General features: G+C 38.9%; 1 protein-coding gene across 4 annotated transcripts in view; it reads left to right on the forward strand.

Moving 5' to 3' along the window:
• The window catches only part of CDK14 (cyclin dependent kinase 14), a 325,979-nt gene that overhangs the window by 60,155 nt on the left and 246,895 nt on the right, over positions 1-18,929 (forward strand). Inside the window, exon 1 of one of the 4 annotated variants that reach the window (XM_075082798.1) lies at positions 5,378-5,398. The exons of the other annotated variants lie outside the window; for them this stretch is intronic. The gene's annotated coding sequence lies outside the window, so the exon portion shown is untranslated. Of the gene's footprint in view, positions 1-5,377; positions 5,399-18,929 lie in introns of those variants that run through there. 4 annotated transcript variants of the gene reach the window in all.

Genomic DNA, 18,929 nt, shown 5'->3' on the forward strand with positions numbered 1-18,929 from the left:
TCTACCATCTGATGACCAAAGGTATAAATGAGTTCAAAAGTGAAGTTCCTTCACCAAGTTATGACTGATATGTCTGGATTTTATAATTGAATTAGGAAGTAAACTGCTGGTGGTTAGAAGGATCTACAGGAGGAAAGATTACTTTTGCCTGAATAATTGTGACACTCCCTCAGTTCCCTCTTATTGTGAATACCAGTGAAAGATAATCTCCAACTTCTCACTTGGTTTGTAGGTAGGTACTTCATTAGCTTTTTTTAACATAGTTTTCACCCTTCTGCAGATACTCAGTCAACCTTCTTCAATGCCAAAAGTGTTGTCCTTACTTAATGGAGCAGTTATATATTCATTTCAACACTCATCATTGTCTTCCATTGAGAAGATGCAGAAAAATTAAATTTTAAAGTATATTGAATTTTGGGCTTCAAGTCAATCCAAGAACACCGTCTCAAGCTGTCTGACATCCTGTAAAAGCAGTTTCTATGTGTACTGTAGAGGCCACAGAGGAAGCTCTCAGGAGTTCTGATTAATTTTCTGAAAATAATCTATATGAGGCCTAAGGTAGTTGGCCATATCATCTCACTTCTGGGGTGCCTTCAGAGTTTCATCGCTTTGTAGTCTAGATTGGCTTAAAGCTCTCAAGTGGTAGGATGCTTATTTCCATGTAGTTTCTGCCCTTTCCACAGGGCACGTCAGGGTCTTGGTGTGTGGAACTTGAATTCAAAGATCGCATGATCTTTCGCTGTGATCCTCAGTGGATTTTTCAGCAGAAATTTTGATTATCTTTGTTAATAAAGCCTGTAAGGGAGGGATAGATGCAGCTGAACAGTGCTCATGAGCTGAAGTCTTTCACTTGTATGTTGGTAGTTCACTTCCAGCGTGAGAGTTGTCAACAGTTATTCCCATCTGAAGGTGGTTGCTTTACTGTTCTCATAACATGAATTCACCATTTGCATTGTTGTGGCAAACTCAGCAGATAGAAAAAGCCTTCAGGTCTGAAATTGTGGCTCAAGGGAACAATGCTTAGTGAAGAAGAGTAAAACAGATATGGATTTTTCAAAGTGGATGCTGTAAACTTGCAACTTATTCTAGCTTCTTAGCTACATCATAGGAATGTGGAGGTTGATTTGGCTTTATTTTTTTAACCACAATAGCCTACATTGTGTGCATAAATCTTTTTTAGTTAGAAAACCTGAGATTTTTTTTTTCCATTGCAATGTAGAAAGACATCAGGTGAAATAAAAAACACCCAAACCAACAAAGCCTTTCATGTGAGTACCTCAAAGTGAAAATGAAGGGAAGCTAAAATCCAGTGCTTTCAAATACGATGAGAATTTCAGTGCATGACATATTTAAACTTGAGAAAGAGATGAAGGTGAACTCATCTTTTTGTGTTAAGTTTTAATTCATTTATAGAAAGCTTTCTTCTCCTAGCTATAATGCTATGGATGACTTTGAAATGGGAAGTCATTGAGTTTTGTACCTGTATGAGATAAGCTGTAGCAATATATGTAACTCAAAAATGAAACATTTTCAGGGATTCTTCCCTGGGGAGTGTACTAGTAGATATTAAAAAGCCATTGTTAAGTCTTTATAACTCTCCCTAAAAAAAAAAAACCCCTTCGTAAACTGTCTCTCTAGTATTCAGCGTTAGAATTTGTGTAATAGGAATATTAATACCCTTTCCTGATTAGGTATTTTTTTTAATTGCAAATATAAGTATTGTCAACTATGTGGTTTTAGGATTTGTATGTCATAGTAGAGGGGTTAGTGTAATTAAAGCTACTTCACTAAGCCATCTTACTGATTGTTATCGTCTTCCAGACAGAGTGCATACATTTGAATTTTATACTGCTTGAGTTCTTTGTGGTGTTTTTGAAAAATGATTGTCTGAGATGTTGATTTAAATGTCATTTTTCCTGAGTAGTCTAGGTTGTGGTGCTTTGTACGCTATATATTAGGTCATGTCTTGTGCACTCTATGTATTCTAATTTCAGACTAAACCCAAACATACCAGGTTAGGGAAGGGGTCGTATTTTGTGATCTCCTGTGATAGTAGGGAACTGAAGTGGACTTGGACAGGTATTTTCCTATCCAGTCCTCTGTTTCTGAATACAACTTGTTAAACATCTTATTAAACCAATTTTTATGATTATTGGCTTATAAAGTGGCTGGCTAGAAGTCCAAATGACTTTCATATGTGAGTAAATTTCTGAAACTCCAAAGTGTGTTTACTCTTTCCTTGTATATTCAATCTGTTGTTATCAAAATGGAAAGGGTATGAGTTGAGCAGTAGCTCTCCTTAGTCATGCAGTTTCTTCTGTGAGGAGAAAATGGGCTCATACGGACGCATGATACTTGTACAAATTACTGCATGTGGTTATTACTTCTTGGACAGGGAGGAACCGTCAGCCGCCTTTCTCACTTGCTTCCTCTCTCCCCTCCTCTCTCTTGGATATTTTAATATAGGCTAATGGAAATAGGACATTACTTACAAGTTCCTTTTGAACAGTATATAGTACGACCACACACAACACAAGGTAACTACTGGCATTCTTTTCACTAAGCCATATTAATAAATGATGGTTTGCATGTTTAGTTAATTTGACCATCAGAGTTATGACATTGTGTAATCTCTGTAAGTACAGCAATTTGTGGATGACTGTATATCTGTTATGTTGAAAAGCTCCAAAGATGCCTCCTTATATGTGAGAAATTGTTCTCAATTGCCACATAGCATTTTGGAGTCTGACCCGGGGTGAAAGTAGTGGCATGACTTAGAGTACTGATAATGTGAAGCTTGTACTTGCAGCTGGTTTCCATGCAGAGTTTTAAAACCTAAACCCATAGTTATTTGACTTTTTTTTTTTTTTTAGTTGTATTGAAACTTCTTTAGTTCAGCTTCTCTCCCACCCCACAGGAAAACAAACCAGTCCCATGGTACAGGGGGCTCTGCGTGGTCCATCAGTTCCAGCTGTAATTCTATATGGCCTTTGCCTGCCAGCCAGGTTTCCCAATCCTGTCTGTGGTACCATGGGCAGTAGCAGAGCGCATATTTGTGTTCCAGCCAAGTTGTGTTCAACCGCAGTCTATGAATGGGTTTGGGAGTAGGGGAGGGGATGGGACTACCACAGGAGGAAAGGGTGGAGGTAAGAAATAGTAGGGAGTCAAGCAAAAATGCTGGGAAGCATGCATGGATGAGTAAGGAGTTCCTAACAAGACTCGTAGGTGAAAAGGAAATACACAGAAGGTGGAAGTGGGGACAAGTAACTGAAAAGGAATACAGAGACATCTTCCAAGCATGCAGAGATGCAGTTGGGAAAGCCAAAGCCCAACTGGATTTGAATCTATTGAGGGATGTCAAAGGCAACAAGAAGGGCTTTGATGCAATAAAGGCAGGTTTTTTTTTTAATACAGTAAAAATGATTAAGTTTAAAATGTGGGAGAGTTTGGCTTCTTTGAGATAGATTCTGTTACTTTGCCAGCTGTTTGGCTTGCTTTCTGTCTCCATGCCTTGGGGCCTAACACCTTGCTTGCTTCTGGAATGCAGTTCCCTGTTTCTCTGGCTTGCCTTCTGCTTTCCCTTTCCCTGTGGCCGCCCACCACTTTTCCCTTAATGTGCCTGTCTCTTTTTTTTTTTTTTTTTTTTTCTGAGAATCCTTGTGTCCTGTTCTCCCTCATCCTCAGAAAAACTTGATGTTGACAGAGTAAGGACAAGAAATGTAAATGTTTTAAACATATTTTCTCATCATTTCAACTGGAAGCTTTTTTCATGTTTTCTTTGGACCCTCATGCTTGAGACACCCGAGAAAAATATTTTGGCCTAGAGAGTAGAAGTCGTCTTTTTTGGGAGAAGTGAAGCCTTCTATCTGCTTAAAAACCAAGCTAAGGAACTGAGTAGTCTCCTGGAATATGCCCCTCTAACTAAGGTTGGGAAATAGATGAGGGGGAAAAATAACAAGTGCTATTTAATTTTAGGAGCATCTTATGGAATTCGCTCGTCATTCAAGTTTTATAATCACTGAAGCCACTGATGAGTCAGCTGTGAGGCTTGAGTCAAGAAGTGTTTAAGTCTTGGTGACTTGAGCAAATGTGTGGAGTTTAAGCTCGCTGTGCTTTCTTCAAAGTGGGACTCTACCGGGGAGCCTGGTTCTGATGGTCTTGTGACGTGGGTCACTGGAGCTGCCTGGGGCGTGAGCCAGGGCTGTGTTTCGCCTACTAGTTCATTGCAACTCCCTGTTACATAAAAATGAAAAATATTTCATGTCATCTCAGTTGAGTGTTCTTTCTCTCCTGAAGGTTTCACTTATGTATACATTACTGTTTCCTGTCCTAGCATAGTCTGTCCAGCGCTCCCCCAACCCTGGGAGGTTTCTGGGGAGCCAGGAGCCATCTGAAGCACAGGCCAGCAGGGGCTGCTGTAGGAGTAGGAGATGGAGAAGTCTTGCTGCCTCCCTTTTGGAGAAGCCCTCCTTGAGGTTTTGCTCATGCTGCCCTCTCTTCCCTCGTACCACACCGAAGCCCACTTGGGCTCAGCAGTGGCTTCCCAGCACGGAGTAGGTGTCGGTCGCTTACTCACAGCTTTGCATATTTTGTATGTTCATAAATTAAATAGTACGTGTCATTCTCACAATGCTGGAATTAACTTCAGAGTTCATATTTTGGCTCAATACATTTTAAATGCTTTTTCAGATTTATTGTTTCTGTAAAAGTGAACAGTGGCATTTGTAGTGCTTATTTCCAGATGCCCTTAGACTATGGCTTTAATATCATTTGTCACTCAAGAACTTGCTGTTTTCCTTCAGTTCTGGGTCGTGATTGAACTGGGAATGATAAGTTGCATCCTTTTGATTGGATGTTGAGTTTTTTTCCTTAATTCCTATGAAATCTCCATTAACTATTTTGGCTGCAGTTCTGTATTGGGTTGAGGCACTGCTACATTGTAAATCAATATCTTTTCAAAAAGACTGTTGTAAATTGCCTAGATAGCATATGCATGGTTACTTTGGCTGCAATGCTGCTGCAGAGCCTGGATACTCTGCCTTTCTGGGAACTCCACAGGCAAGTCCATCACATATTTAAAAAAAAAATCTTTTTAGAAAGAGCGTGGTATTGCTGGTGAAATTTAGACTGAGAAATGTTGTATCCTCGGTGCTCTTCTGTACCTTTTATATTTTACTCCACTGGGAATACCCTGTCTTGAGGGATTTCTTTGTTTTCTGCTTTAGATTTCCCCCTTTCTTAGCTGTAGTACAGCCGTACCATTTCAGCTTGCTAGTGCAGAAAGATGTTGTGAATTCAGTTGCTGAACGAGCCCGGCCTGACTGCAAACACTAACATAGCTAGAGAGATGCCAAAGAGTTGCGGGTGAATCTAACCTGATCTGGGCAACAGCAAAACGGTAAGATGGGGCTTGTTTAAATCTCTGAGATTAATTGGGTGCTGGGGCTTCCCGTTTCAACCTGAAGCCTAGTTATCACATGCTTCCAACTTGAGCAGGATTCATTCTGTGCATGTCAGGGTGGGTTTTCTCGGGAATGGTTAAAATCCAGACAGAGGGAGGTGGTGGGAAGCTGGGAACGCCACATGAGACCTCTCAGCAGCCACCCTGGTGAGAGTCCCCGGCAGCACTGCCTGCGGTTTGTAAATATCAGGGAAAAGGTAGGGGAAGGCTTAAAAGCGATGTTTTTCTTGGTACAGCTTTGTATTTCTCTCTCCAGCAGCCTTATGTTTTATTGTATTAAGAGGATACTATGGGCAATTTTTTCCGATATATGCTTGGCTGAACGGCCTCTGGGACGAATGAGTGAAGGATGTGATCAGCCACTTTTTCATCTCTGCTAACAAGTCTGTGCATCTTGCTGGATCTGTAGAAATGTCTTTATCAGTTACAGATTTGCTTGGTGGTCGAAGATAAAATTAAAACGATCCTTGATAAATACATGCTATATCATGGATGTCAGAATATCTTTTTGCTTTGTTAACTTCTATGATTATTTAATTTCTCTTGCATGCTGTCTTTATTAAATAAACAGAAGCAAGGTAGTCATTTTAGAGTAGTCATTCTTGAATGCTTATGTAGGAGTGTGTTGGCAGTGGTTTGGATCTTAATGGAATATTTCAATGTATGAAAGCTCAGAGCAGAAGCATGCTCAGGGAAAGAGAGGAAAAAAGCAGCAGTTACCATCAGTACAAGACAGAAAGATTAAAATGTGGCCGTTGTGTGGAATAATTTGAAATATGTTTGATGACTTAACTGACAGCTAGTGTGTTTCAGTTGTAGATCAACACATAGATTAATCTCAACAGAATTCCGGTGGAATTGAAGAAAAAAAAATTTCACCATATGTTCTGGCATGTAAAGAAAACCAATGGTGGTAGTAAAGATAGAGTGATGAAATACGGTTTTGGCTGTTACTAGTTAAGGGTAAAAGTAGAGGATTTTATTTCTAGAGGACCGTGTTTATACTTTATGCAGTATGTGAATTATACTCCAAGAAGAGAGCAGTTGTATATCAATGTGGGATCAAATAACTAGTTTGACAGCAATTCATGTTTGTTTTTTCTATACTAGCCAATTAAAGGGTTTTTCTTCTTAGTCACTGAATATGATTAAAGGGGAAGGTTCAGTCCCATCTCAATTATTTTCTGAAGGTTTCATTATTATTTTGTTGGAGTTCCTTATTTTAGAAAAATTCTTTTCTAAATGCATGACAACACTGTAATATAAGTGGTGTGAGTAGGCTGTTTCACACTGAATACAAACTTAATTTGCACAGTTTTGTCTCAGAAAGAGAGATTTCTTTTTTTTTTTGGTCAAGAATAACCTTGAATGTTTCTATTGCAATTATTGTTTTAGCTGCAAGCATTTTTTATGGAAGTTTTCCTTTGCTTATACCTATTAATAAATTGCAAACCTTCAGTGTATTTGCCATTGTTTAATACACAGAAGTAACCCAACCATTTGTGCTTGCTGTCATTGTACAACGAATGAAAGTCTTAGGCACATGGGATTTTTTTTAAAGCAAATTTTAAATTAGGGTATTTCTTAGTAGTATTTTTCCATCTAAGTATATATGTGAAAGCTGTTGTTTCCACCATCTTTCTTCTCCCAGGTGTTTTTTCTTCCCAAATATGAAACTGTCAGCTCTGTTCACTGTGTTACTACTGTCTCTGGGGTTTGTCCATTTTAGTTTTCTGAGCTTAAGAAATCAATAATGTTTTGGACATTTTTTTATTGATAAAGATTCCCTACACCAAAATTTAGTTAAACAGAGATGCCAGATTAATTAGGGGGGGGGAAATAACATATAATATGGAAACCGTGGCCAAAAGTTAAGAATGCAGATGGGAAATGTAAGAAATACATAGTTTAATAGGCTGATAGTGCTGAGTGCTCTGTAAAGATTACGATCTTCTCTGTGTGGATCAGTTTTGTAGTGAAGCTGATGCCTGTCACAGCAGGAGATAAGAGCTTACCTGAGGAGTGAACGTTTGCCAGTCTCCTTCATGTCTCTGACTCCAGATAGGAAGAACTTCAAAAAGCTGGAGTTGAGCAGGCTAAAAATCATCAGCATCACATCTCAGTGCAAAGGAGGTTAGTCAGCCTTTGGAAATCCTATAGCAAAAAGAGTCAGATAATTATCTCGTTTTAGCTATTTTGCTGTGTAAATCCTACACAAAATTAAACAAACCCCCTTAAAACCAAACACACACATGGTGTTTTAACATTTTTCCCCTCACACTGTAAGCTCGGGTGGGCTATTTAACAAGCTGACCTCTGAGTAGGTACTCTGTCTCAGGCAGGCAGTTCTTGTTTCTCTCAGAGACCCCACAGACAAGAATATGGATGGTACCATCACAAGACCTGGGCCACAGTACAAGTACGCCTAGCTGATCCCCAGAGGTAGCTGGTGTGGGCACTCCGAGGGTGAGTCACACAGCTCTGCTGGGCTCCGGCTGCTGGAAGTAAGAGATTATTTTGTCCTTTAAGGGAAATCCTTACACTGTGCCAGCTACCACTGAGCTTTTACCTCATGCAGCCTGACCTGCGTGGTCAGTAGGAATTTGCTGGGTGAGAGCTTGTACAAAAGTTTGGCCTGGGTCAGGTGAGGCTTCAGGCTGTCATATTTCGTGACTCCTCTGTAAATGTGAGAGTAGATGTGCCCCTTCGTGCTCACAGGAGCTGCCAGGCAGATCCACACAGCTTTGTTGGGGTTATTTTCCATTGAAGTCCCAACAAAATATTCAGCTGTCAGGCAGTGCTATACACTGTTTATAAATTGAGCTTGATAGTACTAGTGTTAAAATTTTCCTAAACTTTTCAGGTACTGATACAATGATAATTACAGCTTACAAACCATGTTGAAATAAAGGAGAGTATCCTAGCAAATATTAATTGAAACAATGGAGAGATGGTGAGATACCAGTACTCCAAAGCCTATTTCTGAACTAAAGAAAAGTGTAGCTGGTGTTCTTAAATCGGGAGGAACAGATTAAATATTGTTTTCTGAGTTTGAGTTCCCTTAGGTAGGACTGGACTGGCTTCCAACAACTTTGATTAGGTTTCTCTTTTGATACCATGACAGGAAAGAACATGAAAAGTAAGTTGGTTAGTTAAGGAACAGACCCTTAAGGACTTTATTTTTTTTCTACTATCACAACATTAATGACAGGACAACTTCTTCCAGCAGCAGCTCCATCAGTCATAAAGTGCTGCTTCTACGTACATGATGACTTCTGGGTTTTGGTATAGTTTAGTAAATACCTTTCAGTGACTACTTTTTGTTTTTGAGATAAGTTTATTGGATATTGTCAGCATTAGTGATGATATGCATCTTTTCAATGCGCGGCACATTTTTCACTGATATCTTTCATTCTACTCCCTAATACAGGCCTACGCATAATTCTGGATTTAGCAGTTTTGCAAAAAGCAAATAAAGAAATAGCAATTCAGTATAGAGCTGGATGTTGAATTCAGGGGGGTGATTTTGTATCATAAGATTTTTGAATCATCAGCATAAACAGATCACTTTGCCTCTGTAAAAGTAACTTTTGGGTTTTGTCCTCTATTGCTGGTGAACTGAAGTAGTGTTATGATCTTGCTCTTTCGTTTATCATATTCCTGGGTGGATGGGCTTTCTCCGAAGTTCCTGTATCAGTTCTGGAGTGGCCCCCAGAGGACGCAGAAGCAGGCAGTTTTATCTGTTAATTCTTTTACTCTATGATGGTGTGCTAGTCAGAAATGGTATGCAAAGTGTGGGTGGAGATATTTGTTTTGCAAAAAATTTTTATAATTTGATCAGAATTTGTGTAAGTTAATGCTACAGTACAACTTGCTATCTCATCCTGATGACTAGGAGATATGTTGCAGCTTCTGATTGAAACAGATTTGTGATACAATTCAGCTAGATGTTATGTAAATGTAAAGTAATCTAAGCTAGTAGCAAACATCATACCAGCAAGATTTTGATCCAGTCTGTATCGTTCTATCCTAGAAATTGCATAGAATTCATGTTAGCTGTATTTCAGTTTTGCTGTGTAGGATGTTTATAATTTAATATTAAATTGTATACAGATTACCTGAAGAGGAAAATACCAAATGTTGCCAAGTGAGTAGTGAGGAAATAAAACCACTAGAAAAAAACCATGCTTTTTTATGTATCATGCAAGCTCAGCTTCATTTAATTCATTTCTGATGCTTTTCAGTCTACAGGCTTAGTACGTTTGAATCTGGTCTCTCCCAGTTTATTAAATCTTTGTGTAAGTGCAAAGAAAACATATTTAAACCTGCAGCAAATACGTGTAAAATAGTCTTGCCTAGACTTCCCTGTAAATAGTGGGGTTTTTAATAAACAAATGGGTTCCCTTGATAAATATTGGCTATAGAAATGTTATTTTAATGTTGTGCAGAAGAGTTCTCTTCAAAAGTTCTACAGTTTAATGATGGGGGTGGTTGGCTTTGCTGCTGCCTGGGAAAGCAGTGGAACTGCCACCCATAACTTTCAAGTTGGCAAGAAATTCCCTGTATTTGGCAAAGTAGTCCAGGTACATAAAATTTTATAATTATAAAATGTGATTATACTGCTGGTAGGCAGCTATGCAAGAAGAGCCATCCACAATATCTGCAGTCTCAGTTTTGTGAAATACTGTTATGAGAAACTTAATGTACTCTAAGGATGGAGGACTTCTCACTGATGTTCTAACTTTAATGGTAGATGTGATTTTTGACCAATTTGATTCTCGGGATTTGTTGTTCATTGAAAGTGACTCAGGATGAACTCACAGCTTTGGAGGTGCAAATTGCCATCAACTGCAGAAGGCTTGGCTGTTTTGTACTGTTATAGCTTTTTCCTTAGAATTGATTTGAGCACAGTCATAAGTGTACTGCAGCACATGTTTTTGCTCAAACACATCAAAGCAGCAGCAGTGATTTTCACTTCTCTGTTGAAATAACTAGTTTTTTGGAAATTGAGCATTATGTCTATGCTGTTCAGAGAATTCTTATAAAATTACAGTCATCCTTATGCTGATGATCTCTTCTCACTATCAGTTTGAAACCTATCCTTTTTAAGTTTTATGCATCTTGCAAGAAAAGATATACTGGAGTGTTCTTCATATTCTGAATAATTTTAGATGCTACAATTTTTATTATGCCCCCCAACAAAATTCTGAGTTGTGGGACATGGTATGTTTGTAGAGGTTCTGCCATTTTTTTCCAGCATAGCACATTATATACTGAAAAGCAAGTTTCATGACACCTTTTTGCTTTACAAGTTACTGTGCTACTGCAAGTCTGACAAACCTGCAGTAGCTGCTAGAAAATTCCTTTATGACTTTTCGTTCAAGTCCCATAGAATTCTGTAACCAGGTCATTTATCTGAGGGGAGAAAAAAAGGAAAAAAGAACAAGTTTAAAAAAAGAAGTCAGGTGTGGATGAGATGCAAACACGGATGAGGACTCTTCATTTAATTGTTTGTGAAGCTGGACGTCCGGTCCTCATCCAAACCCTCAAACTTTCATGAGAAAGGCAATGGCAGAAAGGTCGTGGATGGCTGTTACTAAGATTTCTGGGAGACTGAGTTGGAATATAGGTTATTCAGACCTCTGAAGAGTAGTTGCACAAGAGAATAATGACAAAGTTGAATCTCTTTTTCTGTCTATACATTTATACAGTGCTGATTTAATAGAGGGTGCCTTGTCAAATTCAGTGGTTTAGAAGATAATATGTAAGGGAGCAGATCTTTTCTTTCCTGTGACATTGATCTGCCTTGGGAGCTGCATTTCCCAAGCTGTAGGGTTGTTGACCTCAGGAAAGAAGCACCTAAAAGCAGGAGAGATTTCTTTCTTGGTACTAGAATGAAACTTTGAAATGCATTAGCAGAACGAAATACAGAACTCTCGTTACCTAGTTTTCCCTCTAGCTTTTGCTAAAGGTAGTAAAAAAGGAAATTTGGAAGAGAAGGAAGGAAAGAAAAGGAGGAGAAATGCAGAAAAGAGGGAAGGGAATGAAGTAAGTAAATTTTTGTGTTTTTTTTTTTTTTTTTTTTTAAATGAAGGAATTGCTCTGAATGAAGGAAGAAGAGCCAAACTAATTTACCATTCTAGTCTTGAATTATTTCTTGGGAAGCACTTTTTAAGTGTCTGCTGAAGATAATGTGAGAGTCCCATTCATTTGTACAGCATGCTGCTTCAGTGTGATGAAGGTTGTTGTCATACCTGACAAAAGATGGTTGTAAAACCTTCCCACCTGCAAATGCATTTATTTTGCGAAGATAATTGTGTAACCTGTCCCCATGGTCTTTTCTTTTTATAAGAAAAGTGCTCATCAGCATATATGTGAAGGTCTGTCTTGGGTTCTTAAGCTATTTTTGACTGACTTTTCAGTCTGAAACAAACTCTCTGGTTCATTGTAATTATAAGTTCTTTATCTCATCATATCTCATTGCTTTCATCTGACTTCAGGCTCACCAGATAAAATAGTTCAGTTGACTTCTTAGTTGAGTAGTTGGGCTCAAGTCTTACACTAACAGTTGCATGATGACATCTGACCAACAGCAGTATTTTTGTTGCGGTCCCTGCTTGTAGGAGAACCATTTTTGTTTTAATTTGCATCAGAAGTATTTGATGATACCTGTGAAAGAATCAGAAGATTTGCTATGGATAGGCAAAGGAGCCTAGAGGAACTAGGTAGAACCTGTTTTCAAGGCATGGAGTTGATTATAATTTATTTCCTTAAAAACCTTACTGACATCCTCAGAATTTAGCAAGAATAGGCATTTTGCTGTCAAGTCTCTCAAGATTTCTCACACTTGAATGTGGCAGTGGGAAGACTTATTACATTTATGGATATGCCTTTGATAACTTAATGATCGGGGGGAGTGTTGGAGGACAGAATAAAATTATAAACCTGTAAACTTGGAAAGACTTAATATAACGTTCGTCAACACTAATAATGCACTTATGGAAAGAAAACTGTGTAAACTAATGCTGGCACATGTAGCCATCTGTTGGAGCAGGAGGCTGATACGGGAAAGGGATTGAAAATACTTTTTTAATCTTTATTTTTAAATGCTGTTCATATGGTTACAGAGGGGGATGGACAACAGATACAAATGGGTAACTAAGTGAAAGAGTATAGAAACCACCTGTCACAATTTCATGGGAGAGTCTTTATGTTCAGACACTTTTTCCACTGCTGTGCTGGTTACCAAGGAGTTGTTGGCTCGTGCCTGGCACTGGAAGCCGCCTCTCCCATGCTGACACCTCTGCTGATCCACTCCTGTGTCTTCCTGCTTGTTTTATTGGAGGAACAACCTCCTGCTTTTGGATGCAGCAAGTCTTGAACAAGGTTAATGGAAGCAGCGGCCTGGTTGTAATAGCAGGAAAAGCTTGAATGCAGTATTATATACCACTTCGTGGCAAACCTGAGCAATGTGCAAGTAAAAGGAAGAATTTATTGTCTAGGCTTCAATAGTAACACAGGATTGTATTTTGGGGCATAAGTGCAGAAATAGAGCAAACCCCTCCTTCAGAACAGCTCTGTTCAGTTTCTGTCCCTTTTCATGTATGTTACAGACTGTCAGGACTTCTGCATGACCTTTAGCTGAGCCCTTGTCCTTAGGTGACTCCTCCTGATGACTTTTGTTGCAGAACAGGATTTTGTGTTGAGGACATATGTAAGCTTTTATATATCTAAAGTCCAATCTGTCTTCTCTTCAAAATCAGACATTTTTTTCCCCTGCAAGGAGAGGAACATCAAGTTTAATGGATGTAAACTCACTTTTCTGAAGCTAAACTGTGCTATGAACAGCAAAAAGTATTAATTCTAGAAGTGCTCAGCTCCACCTGGACATGTCCAAGGGACATACAAGCATGTACAGTAATTTCTGACTCCCATGATTGTGCTTGATTTTGTAATTGTGCTAATTTTTAGGTATTTTTTAAGGCAGTATAAATATGTGCTATATTGCAGGTTTGGTGGGGTGGGGGGGGAGAAGGAGAGGAAAGAGTTGTGTAAGCACAGCCCATAATAACTTCCAACATAACACTATTTTTCCGTGATTCAGGTGTTTAAACTTCTCAGATCTGTATGATCTTGGGATTCCTATTTCAGGTCTGATCAGCTGGCCTTTCTGTGAGAGTGACTTGCTTCTCACTTGGCAATTCCTCACAGACATTTAATCTGCTCATTGAGTTCAGTGTTTCAGACACAAACACAGAATTAATGTCAGAGCTTCCAGTTCAAAAATTCTTCCATCTGGCACTTCAGTGACCTTTTTATACTTGTCTTCTTCCACATGACAAAGACAGTTGGTTTAACATCAGCTTCAACTTCAGAAATAAAAGGACCATTTTTGGAGAGTGCCTTTGAGATGGGCTGTGGGAGATACATGAGTAAGTTTGTGCGAGGTACAGCAAGGAGCATACCATATCCCTGGATACCATTTTCAGTCTCTGAGCTCTCTTTTCAGCTGCACTTGCTGTTTCATAGCTAACATTGCTAGCAATCTCTGTATCCAAATAAAGTTAAACAAATACTACCCAAGATTATGAATGCTGGGACGCAGTTGAGCCTGTTACCCCCAGAGGTTACCAAAGAGAAACAACAGGCCATCAGAACAGGAGAAGAAATGTCTTACTTTACAATCATTTTTTTCCTTCTCACTGCTCTTTTTAGCTGTGCCCGTCAAATGTTCAAAGAGCTGGTGCTGGTGGTTGCAGGGAAGGGTGAATGTTGAAGGGTCGCTTTCAGATTTGGGCCTGATTGCGCTGGTAGTTCCAGTATGATCTCACTGGTGGTGTCATGCAGCATTACATGCTCTAATTCCCCTTTCACAATTTTATTTGCTCCCTTATCTCATCACTTGTTCTTCCTTGATTTCTTCCTGTGTTGTAGCTTTCTCACCAGCTGAATGCTCTTCTCGACCTGTTCGTGTTTCTGTTTGTGGGTACAGAAGTCTTTTGCTGACCCTCTCTTCTTGGGGGCTTCTCAGAGTGGTACCAGCTGGGCCAAGAAGCAGACAAGGCTGTGGTTATAAAAAGGAAGAGCCGCCCTGCTGCTTTGTTCTCCAAAGAGTATGATTCTCAAGGCAGTTGTGTTTTTATTTTGAACAAAGTTGCTTATAATACTCCAGAACATTCCCAAATTCTGTTTTATAAGTAGCAAATGTCAAATTCCAGTGCTGCCAGAATCTGCAGATGACTTGTGTAGTTCTCAATTGCCATGGTACCAAGGCACGTAGAAAATAACATGCTTATAAAAGATAATGAAAACTTGTATCCAGATAGGATTTTTTCAGTGAAAATTACTGCTGGCCTTATGCTCTCAGCAATTTGGCTGTTGGGTTAGTAGTCACTTGACTATTTATGATTTTTTTTTTTTATACATCTGTCAGCTAAATGCAAGTGCTAAGTCTTATTCTCTGTAATAATGAGATTATTGTGCTACCTTCCAGAGGGCTTTGGCTCTACAAATTATAATCTATATCTTCATAAAATTTCATTTAAAAAGCCCAAGTGCTTTACAGAATTAATTAGTGCTTCCAGTTTCTGCTTGTGATAGGGGCAGGATCGTTATTATAAACAGAAAAATGGAACTGTAGAGAGGTTAAGTGACTTCCTTGCCTCAAGTCACTCAGTAATTTATTTGTTTTTGCATTGCGGCTGCTAGATCTTGGGTTTCCCCATATCGTGTCCTTTCATACTACTTCTCTTGGGACAGTACAAATGGGTAGTTCGGTGTTTTGTTCTGATTGTTTTGGTAAAAATTTTGGATGTTCGCTCTGTTATTTACTCAACCAACCACTTTTTCCCAGAACGTACATGGCAGCAATGACCAACAGAGAATAATACATGGATAACAATTTTTTAGTATTTTACATACTTTTACTGGATGACCGTAGTAAACATTTGTAGGATGTTACATGTAGGAATAAAATCCAGGTAAAATGAATCTTCCTAAAAGACGTGATTAGCTTCCCAGTAGTATGTCTACACTATGCAAACATTTTTAGTTATTTTTCTTCTGAGTGGTAGGTTGTCTGGTCTGTTGTGCCAAAGTTGATTGTTCTTTGTTATTGAGGATATCTTTATCCATATGAATGTATTCCACTGATATGGGACAGCCTATCTTTTACTAAGTACCCTGACAAATGATTAATTCAGGGGACATTCATGACTGTTTTAAAATTCATGAACCGTAAGGACTATAAATTACTTATGTGTTTTAACTGATCAGTCTCTCTTTTTAAATGATATATTACTTTAAACAGTAAATGAGTTAGTCCGGCAACCTTTAATTCTAAGAATCCTGTTTGTTTGGGACCTCTTAATTTTGCTGATAGTGGAAGTGAAAAAAACTTGCATTTGAACTGTATCACAATAAATAAATCTGACAAACCATTTCTTTCTTTTACATTAATCCCAAATGCAGATTAAGGAGTACTGCTTGAAGTGATATAAAATGATTCAGAGAGACATCTTTATTTAGAAATGGTTCCATGAATGATTCTACAGATTTTTATTTATTTAATGGCGCTTATTATGGACTTTATGCATGGGACAAAAATTCACTTCTTGTGATTTCAGTCTCTTAACTTCAGCAGTAATCTTTATGGGAAAAAATTGTCTATTTGCAGACATTATGCCTTGAGATATGATAAATACTGTGATGTTAGGCCAGGGGCTGTAGGAAATTGTAGCCCGGTGATCATAGAATCATAAGATTGGAAAAGACCTCTAGGATCATGAAGTCCAACCATCAACCCAACACCACCTTGTCTCCTAAACCATGCCCTGAAGTGCCACGTCTACACATTTTTTGAACACCTGCAGGGATGGTGACTCCACCACCTCTCTGGACAACCTGTTCCAATGCCTGACCACTCTGTCAGTAAAGACATTTTTCCTAATATCCAATCTAAACCTCCCCTGACACTGTTTGAGGCCATTTCCTCTCGTTCTATTGATAGTAACTTGGGAGAAGAGTCCAACCCCCTTTGTCACTACAACCTCCTCTCAGGCAGTTGTAAAGAGCAATAAGGTCTCCCCTCAGCCTCCTCTTCTTCAGGCTAAACAACCCCAGTTCCCTCAGCCTCTCCTCATAACATCTGCTCTCCAGACCCTTCACCAGCATTGTTGCCCTTCTCTGGACACGCTCCGGCACCTCAATGGATCCTTACTGATGTAACAATGATGAAGCCTGTTTATCCTAGAGCAGCCTGAGACTTAATAGGATGAAAGGGAAAAAAAGACTGTCCAAGGTGTTTTGTTTTCTGTCATGCATTGTCTTCTGATTCTGATCAGCAACTAAGAAAGCTACGAATTATAAGCTATGTTATGCTTTTTGTGATTCTAAGATGAGGAATTTTCAAGTTCTGGGTGTGTGGTAATATCTCTTTTTACTTTAAATAAATAAAAAACCATAGAGAAACACTAAAAAAACCTTATAATACCAAATTGCACTAACTTTTGTGGGTCTACTTTTTATTTTGCTTTACATTGCCAGAATCTGTGATAGCTCAGGTAATATTGGAATTGACGTGAATAGTCTGATTTTCTAGATAAATTTTCCCTTTGCTATTTCTTTCAAAAGTAGAGAAGAGCTCTTCAGGCAAGTGCGAAGTGGCTGTTTGTGCTGTAGGTTTTAAGTGGCAAAATTATTACTGTCTCATCATGTCTCTTTTTGTCTTACCTTTTAGTTGAGACTGGGTAAATAATTGTGGATGAATGCAAAAAGTGGGTTTATTTCAGTCATCAGGATGTGGAGAATGGATGAGATACCAGTGATTGCTCTGGTGACTGCTTGGTGTATCGGCATACTGTTTGGCAGCAGAGTGTGAAACAGCTTGAGGAAATGCAATTGTGTATTTAACATTAATGATCCTTATGTGAGAAATGTAACGGGCAGGAGGTTCATGGAGAGGTTCTTCTGTTAGATGACACCTGGGCTGACAGGCATCTTTTCTCTGAGGCTGGGGTCAAGGACTCTCAACTGCTAATATTGTTACCTCACTGGGTCGGAACAGTCATTGCTATTTTCAGATTAAATCCTTTCCCACAAAGACACCAAGTCCCTGGACAGTTTCTGAGTGCTGCTTTGGAAGTGCTTTTCCAAACAGTAACTTCAAACACAAAGAATGAGTTTCTGTAGGACCACTCTGTTCTCTGTGGAGAAGAGAGAGATTGGGTGTTGGAGTCTAGTTTGGGTTTTCCACAAGTTTCAGCTTGGAACCGAAGCAGAGACTTGGGGGATGAATGTCCTACGTGTAAAGTTGTCTGGTGTGAATACCATATGTACCAGTACCATTGGGTTTTGTTACCTTTTTTTCCATGCAGGAAATATACATATATGTGTGTGTGTGTATATACATATATATTATCATCTGCCCCTTGTCCCTGCCCTTTGCCACAGTTTTTGCCAACACCTGTTTTTCAGCATGCTTCTCCAAGGTACTGCAATTGGGATTCCTGCCAGGCAGGGACTTAGGTGGCAGAAAGCAGCAATACCCTCTCTTATGTTTCATGTCTGCGGCTGCCTAATGTGCCCAAAGTCAGAGGTGATGAATCAGCCAGTGACATCCTTGAGCCTTTACTATTTGATAAAAGGTTTGGAAGGATAGTAATGTCTGCTGGAACAATCCTTACACTGCAGAGATTTTTGTTGTATTGCCTGTTCTACTTGTAGTAATCCATAGTAATTAAATGTTAAGTTGTTGATTGGCCTATTTTAAAATCATATTTCCTATAAAGAAGAGAGAAGGCAGAAAGCATAAATGAAGATGCCATTCCTTTGCTCCCCATAGCATGAGATCTGCCAGCAGAAATACCTCTTCTGAAAGTGATAACTCTGATTTCATTGCACCACTTTTAAAAGCTAGATAGTTTTTGAAATAGTTTATACTTCTGAAAGTTAAGCTTTTGTGTTTGTAGTTTGTGAATGTAGTTTGTGGTGGGAGAAGTACCAAATCATGGCAGTAACTCCTGAAGGGGAAAGAATCACTGAAATTGTTGACATACGCTAATGTTTACTTGTATCATTACTTTTGTTAAAGAAACAGTAATTGAAACTGCTTAATGACTCATCCTGTTTGCTAGATGGAAGTTTCTTTAAATGGAGATCACATTCATAAAGAATGTTCTTGCTTCCTTTTTCTCTTGATGGCATTTTATAAAACATAATTGTTGTCTTGTGTATGACAAACCAAGATATCACCTGTATTGTCTCTACATACATTTGGGGTAAGTACTTGTAATATTTAAGGTGCCAATGATCACATCTTTAGGTGGCACCAGTTTTAGACTGTGGTGGCATTTATAGCCTCTCAATGACTGTCTGGGTTCCACTGTTGTAAGCACAGCATTACATTGATTTATAGAGCAAGGGCAAGAAGGGGTGATGAATCATATAGATTGACTTCCTATATGTCATG

This window comes from Phalacrocorax aristotelis, chromosome 2 (assembly GCF_949628215.1).
Source record: "Phalacrocorax aristotelis chromosome 2, bGulAri2.1, whole genome shotgun sequence".
Taxonomy (NCBI): domain Eukaryota; kingdom Metazoa; phylum Chordata; class Aves; order Suliformes; family Phalacrocoracidae; genus Phalacrocorax; species Phalacrocorax aristotelis.